At 53.8% G+C, this 14,981-nt stretch overlaps 1 protein-coding gene across 3 annotated transcripts in view; it reads left to right on the top strand.

The window, feature by feature from the left end:
* Nucleotides 1-14,981, top strand: part of GNG7 (G protein subunit gamma 7) — a 157,091-nt gene that overhangs the window by 85,402 nt on the left and 56,708 nt on the right. The gene's annotated exons all lie outside the window — the stretch shown is intronic.

The following is a 14,981-nucleotide window of genomic DNA, read 5'->3' as shown; positions in this document are numbered from 1 at the left end:
GAGCCCTGGTCCGGGAAGATCCCACGTGCCGCGGAGCAACTAAGCCCGTGCGCCACAGCTACTGAGCCTGCGCTCTAGAGCCCGCGAGCCACAACCACTGGGCCCATGTGCCACAAATACTGAAGCCCGCCCACCTAGAGCCCGTGATCCACAACAAGAGAAGCCACCCGCAATAAGCCCGCGCACCGCAATGAAGAGTAGCCCCCGCTCGCCGCAACTAGAGAAAGCCCGCGCGCAGCAATGAAGACCCAACACAGCCAAAAATAAATAAATAAATAAAATTTTTAAAAAAAAGATGTTGGGGGTGTCATAAAGATCGCCACAGTTTAAAAAAAAAATACTAACAGCACAGGTACACTGTGTATCTGTTTATGTGTTGTCTGTACAGCTGTGCTTCATGCATAAAAAGAGTTAGATTTTTCTCGCCTCCCAGGGAATCGAGTTTCATCCCCTGTCGGGAATGTATTTATAAATAACACAGGCATGAGAAAGTGGAAATCTCCAATCGCAAGCCCTGCTCCCTGGATTAACACCCCCCCCCGCCCCGTCGAGAGTGTGGGATAGATGGGAATTGATGGTCATCGACGCAGGGGCAGGAGGCCGAGTGTCCAGTCTAGATTTGCCCGCAAATTTTGATTGTGAGTCTTGGGCAAGTTTCTTCGTTTTCCGACATCTCAGCTTCCTCATTCGTTTGGTGGGGTGAAAACCATCACAGAGACGTTGTGAGCGTGAAATTGGACAATTTATGGACAAAGCTAAGTGGAAGGCCAGGTGAGAGTAATGTGCCTACCAAATGCCCCCATTTCACCTCTGACCTTTGTTTGTAGACTTCTCCTGTGCGCGCAGCCATGGGAATGGGGACGTGTGACGGTGCTGAGCGCGTAGCACATTTGCCGTCCCAAGCCTTAGCTGGGAGGACCCCAGGTGGCCTGGGCTGAGAGCACGTCCCTTTGTAGGGACTGGGTTCTGGTAGGTTCCTCAGATGTCTGGGACCACACTTTAGGTTGATTTCTTAGCTCCAGGTTCTAAGCCACTGGGGGTGAGAACAGGACTATGTCTGCCAAACCCCGGGGAAGCCCACAGGCTCAGACGGAGGTGGGCGCCTTACTGCTCTTCTGCACTGCCGGGTGGACTTTCTGTCTAGCCTCTCTTCCCCTAAGGATGCAGCCCTGTGGGGGTCCTGGCCTTTTAAATATATATATATGTATATATATATATATATATATATACACACACATATATATATATATAAACTTTTTATTGTGGTAAAATACATATAACATAACATTTGTCATCTTAACCATTTTAAGTATAAAGTCCAGTGGCATTAAGTTCATCCACACTGGGCTTCCCTGGTGGCACAGTGGTTAAGAATCCGCCTGCCAACGCGGGGGACACGGGTTCAGGCCCTGGTCCGGGAAGATCCCACATGCCGCGGAGCAACTAAGCCCGCGAGCCACAACTACTGAGCCCGCGTGCCACAACTACTGAAGCCCACGCACAGCAACAGAGACCCAGTGCAGCCAAAAATAAATAAAGTAAATAAATTTTAAAAACAAATTCATTTACACTGTTGGGCAACCGTCCCCACCATCCATCTCCAGAACTTTCTCATGTTCCCACACCAAAACTCTGTCCCTTTTATGTTCCCTTTCTGATGTTTCATTGTTAGAGTAAAGAAATATTGATACAACCAGTTGCTGTATGTTAATCTTGTATCCTGCCTGCTACCTTGCTAAATTCGTTTGTCAGCTCTAGTAGTTTTTGTGCGGAGTCTTTAGGGTTTTCCCTACATAGTATCATGTCATCCTCCTATAATGACAATTTTACCTCTTCCCTTCCAACGTGGATACCTTCTATTTCTTTTTCGTGTCTGATGCTGAGGAGGGCTTCCAATACTATATTGAATAGAGGTGGTGAGAGAGGGCATCCTTTGCTTGTTCCAGATTTTAGTGGGAAGCCTTTCAGCTTTTTACCGTTGAGTATTATATTGGCTGTGGGTTTTCTGTCCCCTTTAAATACTGATTCTCCATCCCCCTCCCCCAGCCCCTGGCCCCCACCATCTACTTCCTGTCTCTGTGGATGTGACTCCGCTAGGGACCTCTTGTGAGTGGAGTCAGACAGTATCTGTCCTTCTGTGTCTGGCTTCTTTCACTCAGCATCACGTCCTCGAGGTCCATCCACATTGTACTGTGTGTCAGAATCTCCTCCCTTTTTAAGGCTGAACAATATTCCCGTGTTTGGATGGACCACATTTTGTTTTTCTGTCCATCTGTGGAAGGACACTTGGGTTGTGTCCACCTTTTGGCTACTGTGAATAATGCTGCTGTGAACATGGGTGTGCAAGTCTATGTTTGGGTCCCTGCTGTCAATACTTCCAGGCATACGCCCAGAAGTGGAATTGCTAGATCATAGGTAATTCTATGTCTAATTTTTCGAGGGAGCTTCATACTGTTTTCCATAGTGGCTGCACCATTCTACATCTCCCCACCAGCCATGCATAAGGGTTCCAGTATCTCCACGTCCTCACCCATCTTGTTCTTTTCTATTATTGCTTTTTTATTTTTATAACAGCCATCCTAATGGGTGCAAAGGGGTATTTCTTGTGGTTTTGATTGGCCGTTCTCTAATGGTTAGTGCTGTTGAGCATCTTGTCATGTGCTTATTGGCCATTTATGTGTCTTCTTGGGAGAGATGGCCATTCAGGTGCCTTTTTTTTTTTTTTTTTTTTTTGCAGTACGCGGGCCTCTCACTGCTGTGGCCTCTCCCGTTGCGGAGCATAGGCTCCGGACGCGCAGGCGCAGCGGCCACGGCTCACGGGCCCAGCCGCTCCGGACGCGCAGGCGCAGCGGCCACGGCTCACGGGCCCAGCCGCTCCGGACGCGCAGGCGCAGCGGCCACGGCTCACGGGCCCAGCCGCTCCGGACGCGCAGGCGCAGCGGCCACGGCTCACGGGCCCAGCCGCTCCGGACGCGCAGGCGCAGCGGCCACGGCTCACGGGCCCAGCCGCTCCGGACGCGCAGGCTCAGCGGCCACGGCTCACTGGCCCTGCCGCTCCGCGGCACGTGGGATCTTCCCAGGGCACGAACCCGTGTCCCCTGCATCGGCAGGTGGACTCTCAACCACTGCTCCACCAGGGAAGCCCAGGGCTGATTATTTTTACCCTCCACATCATCGGTTCACAGAGCCTTCTGAGCAAGGAGCACTTGTTTGTGAGTGGAACATGCTGCAGGAGAATTTTCTGCCTTGTCCTCTGAGAGGTGTTGCATTGCTAGATTATCAAGAGCATCAGGAATCCAGGGAACAGTGTACTAATAAGAATCATGTTTAACTTTGAAAAATAAAATAGGTACTGACTTTTTTTTTTTTTAGATGTCGGGGGTAGGAGTTTATTAATTGATTTATGGATTTTTGCTGTGTTGGGTCTTCGTTTCTGTGCGAGGGCTTTCTCTAGTTGCGGCGAGCGGGGGCCACTCTTCATCGCGGTGCGCGGGCCTCTCACTGTTGTGGCCTCTCCCGTTGCGGAGCACAGGCTCCAGACGCGCAGGCTCAGCGGCCATGGCTCACAGGCCCAGCCGCTCCGCAGCACGTGGGATCCTCCCAGACCGGGGCACGAACCCGTGTCCCCTGCAATAGCAGGCAGATTCTCAACCACTGCACCACCAGGGAAGCCCAGGTATTGACATTTTTAAAGGATAAGAATAGTGTATTGGATCATGGTTTGCAGCTCCTGAATTCTAGTTGCAGTTCTACAGTTTCAAGTGTGTATGTGTGTGTGTGTGTGTGTGTGTGTGTATGGAGGGATGGATAGATGGATAGATGGACAGATAGATGGATGGAGAGAGAGAAAGTGACAGTTTTATTGACTATAGTTCACCTAATTCTACCATTTCTAAGCCTCAGTTTTCTCATCTATAAAATATGTGAAAATGATTATGCACTCAACAGAGTAAAATTGAAAACCACCCCCCTCTTCTCCGTTACCTGTTCTGTTTCTCCCATAGCACCTCTAATCTTTTTTTTTTTAACGATACTCTTAAAAACCAATGTGTCCGAAAAATTCATTTGGATAAAGGGCCCGACCTCTTGATAATGTTGTTACTTATCATTTATTTTCTAACAGCTTTATGGAGTTAAAATTTATATACTATAGGGAATTCCCTGGTGGTCCAGTGGTTAGGTCTCCGCAGGGGGCATGGGTTCAATCCCTTGTCGGGGAACTAAGATCCCACAAGCCGCATGGCCAAAAAAAAAAAAAAATAAGAAAGAAATTGAAAAAAAAATAAAATGGACATTAAAAAATTTTTATATACTATAAACTTTACCGTTTTAAGTGTACAATTCAACAGTTTCTAGTATATTTACAGAGTTTACAACCATCACCACCATCTACTTCCAGAACATTCTCATCACCCCCAAAGGAGACCCCCGTCCCCATTAAGAGTCACCCCCACCCACTCCCCCAGGCCCTGACACCTAGTAACCCGCTCTCTGTCTCTCTGGATTTGCCTCTTCTGGACGCTTCACGTAAATGGAATCACACGCTATGTAATCTTTTGCCACCTGGCTTCTCAAACTCCATGTGTTTTGGGGTTCAGCCATGTTGTAGTGTGTGTGCCATGACTTTTTAAATTTTAATTTTAATTTTTAAAATTCATTTTATTGGGCTTCCCTGGTGGCGCAGTGGTTGAGAGTCCGCCTGCAGATGCGGGGGACGCGGGTTCGTGCCCCGGTCCGGGAGGATCCCACGTGCCGCGGAGCGGCTGGGCCCGTGAGCCGTGGCCGCTGAGCCTGCGCGTCCGGAGCCTGTGCTCCGCAACGGGAGAGGCCACAACAGTGAGAGGCCCGCGTACCGCAAAAAAAAAAAAAAAAAAAAAATTCATTTTATTGAAGTATAGTCAGTTTACAATGTTGTGTTAATTTCTACTGTACTGCAAAATGATTCAGTTATACATATATGTATACATGTTTTTCATATCTTTTCCATTATGGTTTATCACAAGATGTTGAATATAGTTCCCTGTGCTAAATGGTCGTAAACATCAGACAGCCCTCCATGCTCAGGGCCCAGGGGCACCGGGTCAATGTTCTACTACACTTCCTGCTCCCATGGCCTGGTTACGGGAGGAGGGGACCAGATTAAGGCAGTAAAGGTGGGAAAGTGCAGGAAGGCCAAGAGGCAGGCGGGAGAGTGGAGGAGCTGTGTGAGAAGAGGCCTGCCTGGGGGACAGCATGGGGGCCCCAGTGTCACACGTAAGCCACCAGGGAGAACGATGGTGCCATGCAGCCCAGTGGGGGAGCCCGGAGGAAAAGGGGACCAGCTGGAGGGGTTCGTGGGGTGCCCAGCCATCGGGGCCACCCTGGTTTGCCGGGGCTGAGGGGTCCCCAGGGTGCAGGACTTAGCACGCTCAACCAGACACGTTGGTCCCGCTGAGTTTGGGGTTCCCACGGAGCAGCCAAGGACAGATGCGTCAGCAGACAGTTGGGAGTGAAGGTGGGAGGAGGATGGAGAAGAAATACGGCCCCACGGGACAACGTTCCCACAGGGCTGGCGTCCGGCTCCGGCTGCCCTCTGTCCCCACCCTGTTCCCGGCCAAGGAATCGGCCCTTTGACCTGCCCTGCCGGGCTCTGGGCAGCTGTTGACTTTCAAAACAAAACCCGAAAACCTCATGACGTGTTTTAAGAGGTCTGTTTACTACCTGTCCCTCTGCAGGGAGCCCATCATGGGCTTATCTCAGTGGGACTTTCTAATCTGATGCCCTTCTAGTTGTCCCGAGGGAGTCAATGAGACTGTAAAGGCCAGTGGTAGTTCGGCAGGACCCCGCGTCCCCGCCAGCCCCTGCCCCTGCCCCATCCCCACCAAGCTCAGGCGAGACTCGTGGCTCCAAGACTAGCTTGGTCTCTCAGCGGCCTGTTGTGCGCTGCACTGCTGCCGTGCAGTGTATACCCAGATCTGTCATCTGCACGCAAAGACACGGTCTTCCTTCTTCCTCTCCAATCTGGATGTCTTTTTTTTTTTTTTGCGGTACGCGGGCCTCTCACTGCCGTGGCCTCTCCCGTTGCGGAGCACAGGCTCCGGACGCGCAGGCTCAGCGGCCATGGCTCACGGGCCCAGCCGCTCCGCGGTACGTGGGATCCTCCCGGACCGGGGCACGAACCCGCGTCCCCCGCATCTGCAGGCGGACTCTCAACCACTGCGCCACCGGGGAAGCCCTGGATGTCTTGTATTTCATTTTCTTGCCTAACTGCGCCGACTGCAACTTCCGATACACACTGAGTAGAAGCAGGGAGAGTGCGCATCCTTGTGTCCCCCTGGCGACGGTGGGAAGGCGTGCAGTCTTTTACTGGGAGCATCCTGGTGGCTGTGGGGTTTCCGGGATACCCTGGACCAGGTTGAGGAACTTCCCTTCTTTCTTTCTTTCTTTCTTTGGTTGTGCCGGGTCTTAGTTGCGGCCGGCGGCCTCCTTCGTTGTGGCTCGCGTGGAAGTTCCCTTCTATTCCTGGTTTGGTGAGTGTTTTTATGACGGGAGCGTAGAAGGACGTCACGTCTTCATCTGCATCATATTGAGATGGTCTTGTGGGTTCTGTCCTTTATTCTGTCCACGGGCTGTACTACGTGGACCGTCAGATGTTAAACCGACCGTGCATTCCGCCACGTGGCCGTGGGGTAGAATCCTCTTCGTATGTCTCTGGGTTCGGTTCGCTAGTATTTTGTGGAGGACATGGACGTTTGATCGATGCACTGAAGAAGGGATTATGGAGGAGGAAGAGGAGGTGAGGCTGAAAGGCGTAGTAGCATGAAGGGGGGTTGCTCTTGGAACTGTCCTGTGTCTTGACTGTGGTGGGGGGCGGGAATCTACACGTGCACTAGAGTTACATAGAATGACACACACACACGCATGCACTGGACACCAGGGGCATCTGACTAAGCTCTGTGGGTTGTGTCAGTATCAGTTTCCTGGTTGCAATGGACTGAATGTCTGTGTCCCCAAAATCCATGTGCTGAAGCCCTAACCCCCATGGGATGGTATTTGGAGGCGGGGCCTTTGGGAGGGGATGAGGGTTAGGTGAGGTCGTGAGGCTGGGGCCCCCATGGTAGGATCCGTGTCCTTGTAAGGAGAGGAAGAGAGGCCAGAGCTCTCTGTGCCATGTGAGGCCACAGCAGGAAGGCAGCCGACTGCAGGTCAGGACGTGTACCCTCACCAGGAACCAGCCACGCCGGCACCCTGATCTCAGACTCCAGCCTCCAGAACCAGAGAAACGAATGTCTGTGCTTTAAGCCCTCCCAGCCTGTGCTATTGTTCCTATAGTCCAAGAGGACGAAGACACTGGTTATGATACTAACTATAGTTATGCAAGATGTTAAAACTGGGGGAGGCTGGGTCCACAGTATTTCCCACACATGGTTTTTGCAACTTCCTGTGAGTCTGTAATGACTACAAAAGTTTTAAAATTTACTTTTTTTTTTTTTTTTTTTTGCGGTACGCGGGTCTCTCACTGTCGTGGCCTCTCCCGTTGCGGAGCACAGGCTCCGGACGCGCAGGCTCAGCGGCCACGGCTCACGGGCCCAGCCGCTCCGGACGCGCAGGTGCAGCGGCCACGGCTCACGGGCCCAGCCGCTCCGCGGCACGTGGGATCCTCCCGGACCGGGGCACGAACCCGCGTCGCCTGCATCAGCAGGCGGACCCTCAACCACTGCGCCACCAGGGAAGCCCAAAATTTACTTTAAAAACAAAAAGGACACTGAGTGGAAGAGTGTGGCTAAACCCACACAGGCCAGGCAGCCCCCATGGGTGGCCCTGGGCCCAGAAAGGGACCGTGTGTGTGGAAGCTTCCACCCAGGACAGTGCAGGGCAGGGCCTCCAGCACGTCCTCTCTCTGAGCTCAGAGAGGCAGCACAAGTTTGGCAGTCCCCTTGTGAAAATGGAGCAGGTGAAGTGCCGGAAGCCTTCGAGCAGATGAGGACCGGTGATTCTCTCAATGCCACCAAGAATTGCCAGCCACCCTGAGGTCAACAGACTTTTCCCATAAAAGGCCAGGTGGCAACTGATTTTGGCTTTGGAAACGCGGAGGTCTCTGTTGCAGCTATCCAACTCTGCCACGCAGCCTCCAGAAGCTACTCGTCAAGGAATGTGGGCGGCCGTGTTCCAATAAAACTTTATTGACAAAAGCAAGCCGTGGACAAGATGGGGCCTGGGCCATGCTTTGCCCACCCCCTGGCTGAATCTGGGCGTGAGCACCTCCACGAGAATCACCGTAGTCTCCCCTCGTGCCAGAAGTCGGTGAATAAGCAGCAAGAGCTTCTGCTTCTGTTAAGTTCAAGATTGTGGGCCCGTGCCTGGGGACCGTTAACTGGATGCGGAGAATGGCAGCGGCCTGCGGCTCCGCGGCCGCAGAGCTTGCCTTAGGGGCCTGTGCTGTGAAGTGAAATACACCTCACAGAGACCATCAACCCGTTTGGGGACGGGCCCCGCCTCCTCGTGTGCCTTTGGGGTGTCATGGCTTCTACGTGGCTGGTTGTGTCTACCTACCTGTCTACTTTCCTATCTGTCTACCCATCTGTCATCTAAGAATCTATGATTGTATGTATGTTTCTGTCATCTCTATCTATCTATCTATCCATCCAGCTGTCTATCTATCATCTATCATCTGTCTATTCATCCGTCATCTATCTAAGAATCTATATATGTATGTTTTTTCTATCATCTAGCTAGCTAGCTACCCACCTACCTACTAGAGAAGCCACGGGTTCACACTGAGATCCACATTCCGAGCCCATCCCTCCATGTTCCTTGTCTCCTGCCCCTTTGCATGCTTGCAGACGCTGTCTCCACGCACAAGAAACAAGTCTCGGAGCATCCACAGCGTGTTTCCTTTTCTGCTCTAGGACACCACGTTCGGGATCTCACCGGTCCCTCCCACCCTGTCGGCCCCCACTGCCCAGCACCCCCGGCCCTGCCCCGTGGTCCCAGGAAGCACCCTGCCAGCTGGGTGCCCTGGGTGCCAGCGCGCCTCCCTGCCCCCTTCCCTGCTAGACGGGGGACCCCGCCGCCTGTCGTGCCAAGCCAGGAGGCAGAGATGCAGGGCATGGCTTAGACTGTTGGTCCTTCCTACACGTACACTCAGGAAACAGAGTGAAGTTGCAGAGGAGAGTGGGGGAGTGTGGGCGTTGATAAGTGTCTGCCGAGCGGGGTGCCGCCACGGGGCTTGATGCCGAGAGCAGTGCGGGGCGGGCACCGAGAAGGAGGAGACGCAGATCTAACCAAGCTTCCCTTCCACGAACTCCTGCAGTGAGGGACCCCGTCCTTAGCCGGGGGTGGATCTGCACCTCTGAGTTTTCTGGGAAGGCAAACGCAGCAGCCAGCTTCCCGCGGAGAGAAGCCAACCGGAGCCTGTGGGCAGAGTGCACACGCCCCCGCCAGCCACTCTCTCTGACTCATTGTGTCTTCATGACCTTGTTTCCTTCGGGGCCCAGAGCCCAGCATCAGCCCTCCTCCTCCCTCCCTCTGACCCTGGTGTGTTTAGTCCTGACGATGACCTCATTCGTGGTGCGTGGGGTGGGGAAGGGTAGAGGGGGGCTGGCCATCACCTAGCAGGGGTCTTGCCCCGGGCGACTCTGCGCCCCGCAGGGGACACTGGGCCGTGTCTGGGGACATCTGTGGTTGTCACGACTGGGGGGCTCCCGGCATTGAGGGGGCGGGGGCCAGGGATGCTGCTTCACACCCCGCAGCGCCCAGGACGACCCCCCACAGAGAAGGACCCTGCTGGACAGCAGGGCCGGGGGTGGGGAGGACCCTGGCTAAGATGGATCCCCTTCCCCCGGGAGACCAGTCATGGGGCTTTCCTGGTATCTCTGAATTCTGCTTCATGAGTGACGGCAGGTGCTTCTCCCGAGAGCTCCTGGAGGCTGAGACGGCATCATGTTCCTTTCACGCCACAGTGGTTGGCACCACGCTCCTCAAGTTCATAACCTTTTGTGAAATGTACAAGCCCCCAAAGGGCTCAGCAGCCCAGCTGTGCTCCCCTCCCTCCAGGGCGGACTCGCCCCTTCAGCCCCTGGCCCGTCAGTGGTCATAGCCTGCACAACCCATCCCCCACAGGCCTGGCTCCCTGTTGTCATAACGACCAGAGCCCCCGGCGTTCCCAGGCCCAGGTGCTAGATCCGACAGCTCCCCCAGGCCCCCGGGACTCTCCCAGACCTCAGCCTTGGCTCCGCTGCCGCTGGGATTCGCATCACAGAAATCGCCGACCAACGAGGGTCCATCCATCTGTCTGCCGAGGACCTGGGCAGCGTGTCGGCCGTCAGAGCCCTCCCCAGTTAGACAGTGTAGCACAGGGGGGTGCACGTGAGATCAAGGGGGCAAGAGAGACCCTGGATCCCATCAGGAAGGGGTTTGGTCCACATCCAGAAGCCCAGGAAGGGTCTGACTGCAGCACCTCCCCGATGTCTTCCTAGGTCTGTGAGTCAGCCGTGGTGAAGCCCCCAGCCCCATGCGGGCCTCACCCGGTGATCCCGAGGTGGCTGAGACAGCTTTGCTCGTGACGCCTGGGGGGCCCCTGGCATCCGCAGCCCACAGCGCCCTACAGAGAAGGACCCGCCCCGAACGTCCGCAGGGCCGAAGGGGAGACAGACAGGAACATCACAGAGATGAACGGGGTCGGGCTTTGGTCTCAGAGGGATGGCAGCGCGTGGGTGGGACGCAGAGCGGCCGGACCGGAGGTGGAGGGAGGCCCTGGAGAGCCTACGGGTGTCGCAGGACAGCAGCCGGCGGGGGCCGGCAGGGCACGGCGAGTGGTCTGCTGTGGACGGAGACCAGCGGCCAGGGGCGGGGAGCATGCGGAAAGGAGGGAGGGTTCTTGGAAACAAAGACACGGAGGAGACGTGTGCATTGGTGTGGAATACATGTGTGCACCTGCATAGAGGGGTGGCGAGAAATCTGTAAATATCGATCACAGGCCGTCTAATCTGTTTATCTATCTTATTTATCCTTTACCTATTGTCTATGTATCTTTTTTTAAATCTATTTTTGTTAACATCTTTATTGGAGTGTAATTGCTTTACAATGGTGTGTTAGTTTCTGCTTTATAACCAAGTGAGTCAGCTATACATATACATACGTCCCCATATCCCCACCCTCTTGCGTCTCCCTCCCTCCCACCCTCCCTATCCCACCCCTCTAGGTGGTCACCAAGCACCGAGCTGATCTCCCTGTGCTTATGCGGCTGCTTCCCACTAGCTGTCTACTTTACATGTGGTAGCGTATGTAAGTCCATGCCACTCTCTCACTTCGTCCCAGCTTACCCTTCCCCCTCCCCGTGTCCCCATCTATGTATCTTACCTATCATGTATTTACCATCTGTTTATTTGTCATCTATCTATAGATTATGCACATATCGATTGATGTCACCTGTCTATCATCTCTTTGTCGTCTGTATAAAATCTGGCTATTGATCTGTCATCTGTCGATGCGTGAACTACGTGTCATCTCTGTCTGCACACACGTTTTTCAGGGGACCACTGGACAGCGATTTGCAGGCACCACGCCCGTGACCCTGCATGTCTCAGTGAGCGCCTGCTGCGATACCCTCACACGTGAGCACACAGCCAGAACCTTACGGCACCTGCTCTCCGGCCCAACAGAATTTTCCACATGGCCCCTCGGGCGTGTTTTCGGGGCCGGTGGCTGCCGTTCCCCGGGCTCCAGAGCCCTGTCCCGATCCCACGCTGCCTCTGGTGACCACCCTGGCTTCCGTCCATCAGGAGCGGAGCCTTTCTTTCCCATGAAAGTGAGCCCTTTTCTAGAGCCCGAGGATCTCATGGAACGTCCCACCTTCTGGATTTCCCACCTTCTGGATTCCTCCCGTACAAGAAGGAGAGGGCGGAAGCTGCCCCTCTGTAACAAAGGCCGAAGGCAGGAAGGGCTCAGAAGACGCCTCTCCCAGCCCCGACGGAGAACCGTGATGGCAAAGCCCGGCACCATCACATGCTGTGTGAGCTCCTGGGCCGCGCGACAGTCCCCGCACACGGGCAGCTCACGCCGGAGATCTACCTTCTCTCGGCTCTGGCGGCCAGAAGTCAGAAATCAAGGTGGGGCACAGTTGCACTCCCTGCGGGAGGCTCCAGGACACGGTTCTTCCCGCCTCTCCCAGCTCCGGGGTCCCTGACGCTCCGCACGTCCCTGGGCTTGTGGCCGTGTCACTCCAGACTCTGCCCCCGTCATCACACGGCCGTCTCCCCGCGCGTCTCCGTGTCCCAATTTCCCTCGTCTTCTCAGGACACCAGGGCCACCCCGCTCCAGCACAAACCTCTCCTTAACTTGCTTGATCACATCCCCAGTGACCTTATTTCCGAACAAGGCCCTCGCTCACAGATCTGGGGGGGTCCAGGCGTGAACATGCCTTGCTGGGGGGGACGCAGTTCAACCCGCACAGACGCTGACGCCACCGGGGGGATGGATGTGTAGGGGCACAGGAGGGTTACCCAAAGACGACCTGTCAACTGCAGCAGGGAAGGACCCCCCCGGCAAAGAGCCAGCCTCCCCCGCGGCCCGGCGCACGTGGCGGCTCGAGCTGCCGCACAGCCGTCCAGGGCCGTGTTACCCAACGCACGCGAACGAACGCGCCCTGGCCGTCAGACCTTGTCGCGGGAAACTGGGGCGGGGTTATGGACCCACCAGGAAGCGCTTTGCCGGCTCTGATTAATAACCTTCTGAATAAACCTTCTCCTTCTTGGCTAGTTTTAGATTCACAGACGAGCCACGGACAGGACAGAGTGTGCCCGTCACCCACCCACCCCCGTGTTGGCCCCTGACACCCCCCCCGGCCATCCCTGCATCGGCCTTAACGGGACCCCAGCGTTTATTCGGTTGTCACCTCCTTCCATTACTGTCCTCTGTCTGTCCCAGGACCCACGTGATGACAGGCTCCTTGGGGCTTGTGACCTTCTCGGACTTCCCTTGCTTTCGATGATTGGGACGGTTTCGAGAAGGACTGGCTGGGATTTTTGTAGAAAGTCCCTCTCTTAGGGTCTGTCTGGTGTCTTTCTCATGCTCGGGCTGGGGCGATGGTTTTGGGCAGAGAGACCGCGGAGGTGAAGGGCCCTCCCGCCAGCACATCCAGGCTCGCGCGGCCGTGTGACTTAGCGCCGTTGGTGACCCCGGCCGGGCCGTGTCCGCCTTCTCCGCCGTGGTGAGGACTTGAGGTCGTGTTTGTTTGGATCCACTTGTCATATTTATTCTGCGTTCCCACTGGGGGGATGGTTGTGCATCCGTTCTCTCTTTTTTCACTTGAGGGAATCTTGGCTCAGCAGAAACCCGGCCCGGGTCTGTGTGTCCTTCCCGCCTGCCCCGTCCTCTGTCTTGGCTCACGGACCTGACGCCCCAGCTCACAGCTTCCCGGCCACACACACGTCACCCCAGCCACCTCCCCGTGAGGCCCTTGCTGTGAATTTAGGGGCCTGCTGAGCAGATGGGAGGCTCGGCAGGGAGCTGGCAAGGTGCTCTGGACTGTGGGAAGCGTGAAGGCACGGCTTCTGCACCAACCGGGGTGGCACAGGGTGCAGGCTGTGCCCCCCAGGTCCCTCTCATGCCGTCACCGTGTCCCAGGACACCAGGCCGGTCCACGGTTTGTAAAGTGGTGAAAGGTCGGGTGTTTTTAAGTAGCTTTCCCCCCACTCTCTATGAAAATGATACTCGCTCATTGTTTAAAATTCTTTTCAGAAAACACACAAAGGTTTACAGAAAAAGAGAGATACTGAGAGTCACTGAACTGTACACTTTAAGGGGGTGAATTTGATGTGCGCGAACATACCCCAATTGAAATTTAAATTTGCTAATTTAAAATTAGCAGAAGTGCACCACTGTTAAAATACCCTCCAGGCTGTCTTTTTCTAACCTTTTGTTTTTAATATAGTTTGAAATCTACCAAGAAGTTGTAAGAATAGGTCAAGGAACTCCTTGTACCTTTGATATCCACGTTCACCGACCGCGTAGTCTGCTTTATTGTTCTATTTGTAATTCTCTTTTCTCTCCCTGTGTGCGTACGTGTATGTAGACGTGTGTATGTATACATCATACGTAGATAGGTGTGTGTGCGCATATATGTACATACACAGTTACAGGATGTAAGCTGTGATACGTATAGTTACGTGGTTATCCATACACATACAGTGGTATATATATATATGTAGTTATACATGTATGCAAATCAATTTTTCTGAGCCATTTGGGGCTAAGTTGGAGACCTCATGCCCCTTAACCCTTAAATCCCTCAGTGTATCTGTACTGCAAACAAGGACATTCTCTTATGGAACCACAGGACTGTTGTCAAAAGCTGGAAATTTCACATTGACACGGGTCTCATCTCAGCCACGGTCCATAGTCAAATTCTGTCGCTGTCCCCGCGTCACCTTTCACAGCCATCCCAGACCCCTCGTTGCATCCAGGTGCCCTGGCTCGTCCGCCTCCCTGGATCAAAGGCCAAAAGTAACATTTCATTGTATCACCTATTATCTTTTGATGACGACAGTTTTAAATGTTTCATAATGGTCATCGTAATAGTAATGCTTTCTGCGGATTATCTGCGTCCATGCGTTAACGGTTCATTTGGAAGGTTTTAAGGTCATTTGCAATTTAGAGAAGAGGTGCAGAAACAGTACAGAATTCCCTAAAACCCTTCACCCAGCTTCCCTTGGGCCATGTCTCTTCCATAATCGCAGAACATCGGTCAAAGCTGAGAAATCAGTCTTGCTGCACTCCGACTGACTAAAGCATGGAACGGATTCCAATTTCTGCGGTTTTTCCGTGAATGAACTTTTCCCATTGTCCATCCTATCCACGATCCCACATTCATTAAGTTGGTTCGTGCGTCTCTTATTGATTTGTTGGAAATCTTTATATATTTAGGACATCATACTTGTGACAAAATAGATCCCATTTTGCCTTTGCATCTTGTCGTGGAGAATTAGGAATCTCATAGACCA

Source organism: Kogia breviceps, chromosome 4, assembly GCF_026419965.1.
Source record: "Kogia breviceps isolate mKogBre1 chromosome 4, mKogBre1 haplotype 1, whole genome shotgun sequence".
In the NCBI taxonomy this organism is placed as follows: Eukaryota; Metazoa; Chordata; class Mammalia; order Artiodactyla; family Physeteridae; genus Kogia; species Kogia breviceps.
The sequence above is the reverse complement of the archived record's forward strand: the minus strand, read 5'-3'. Positions and strand labels throughout refer to the sequence as shown.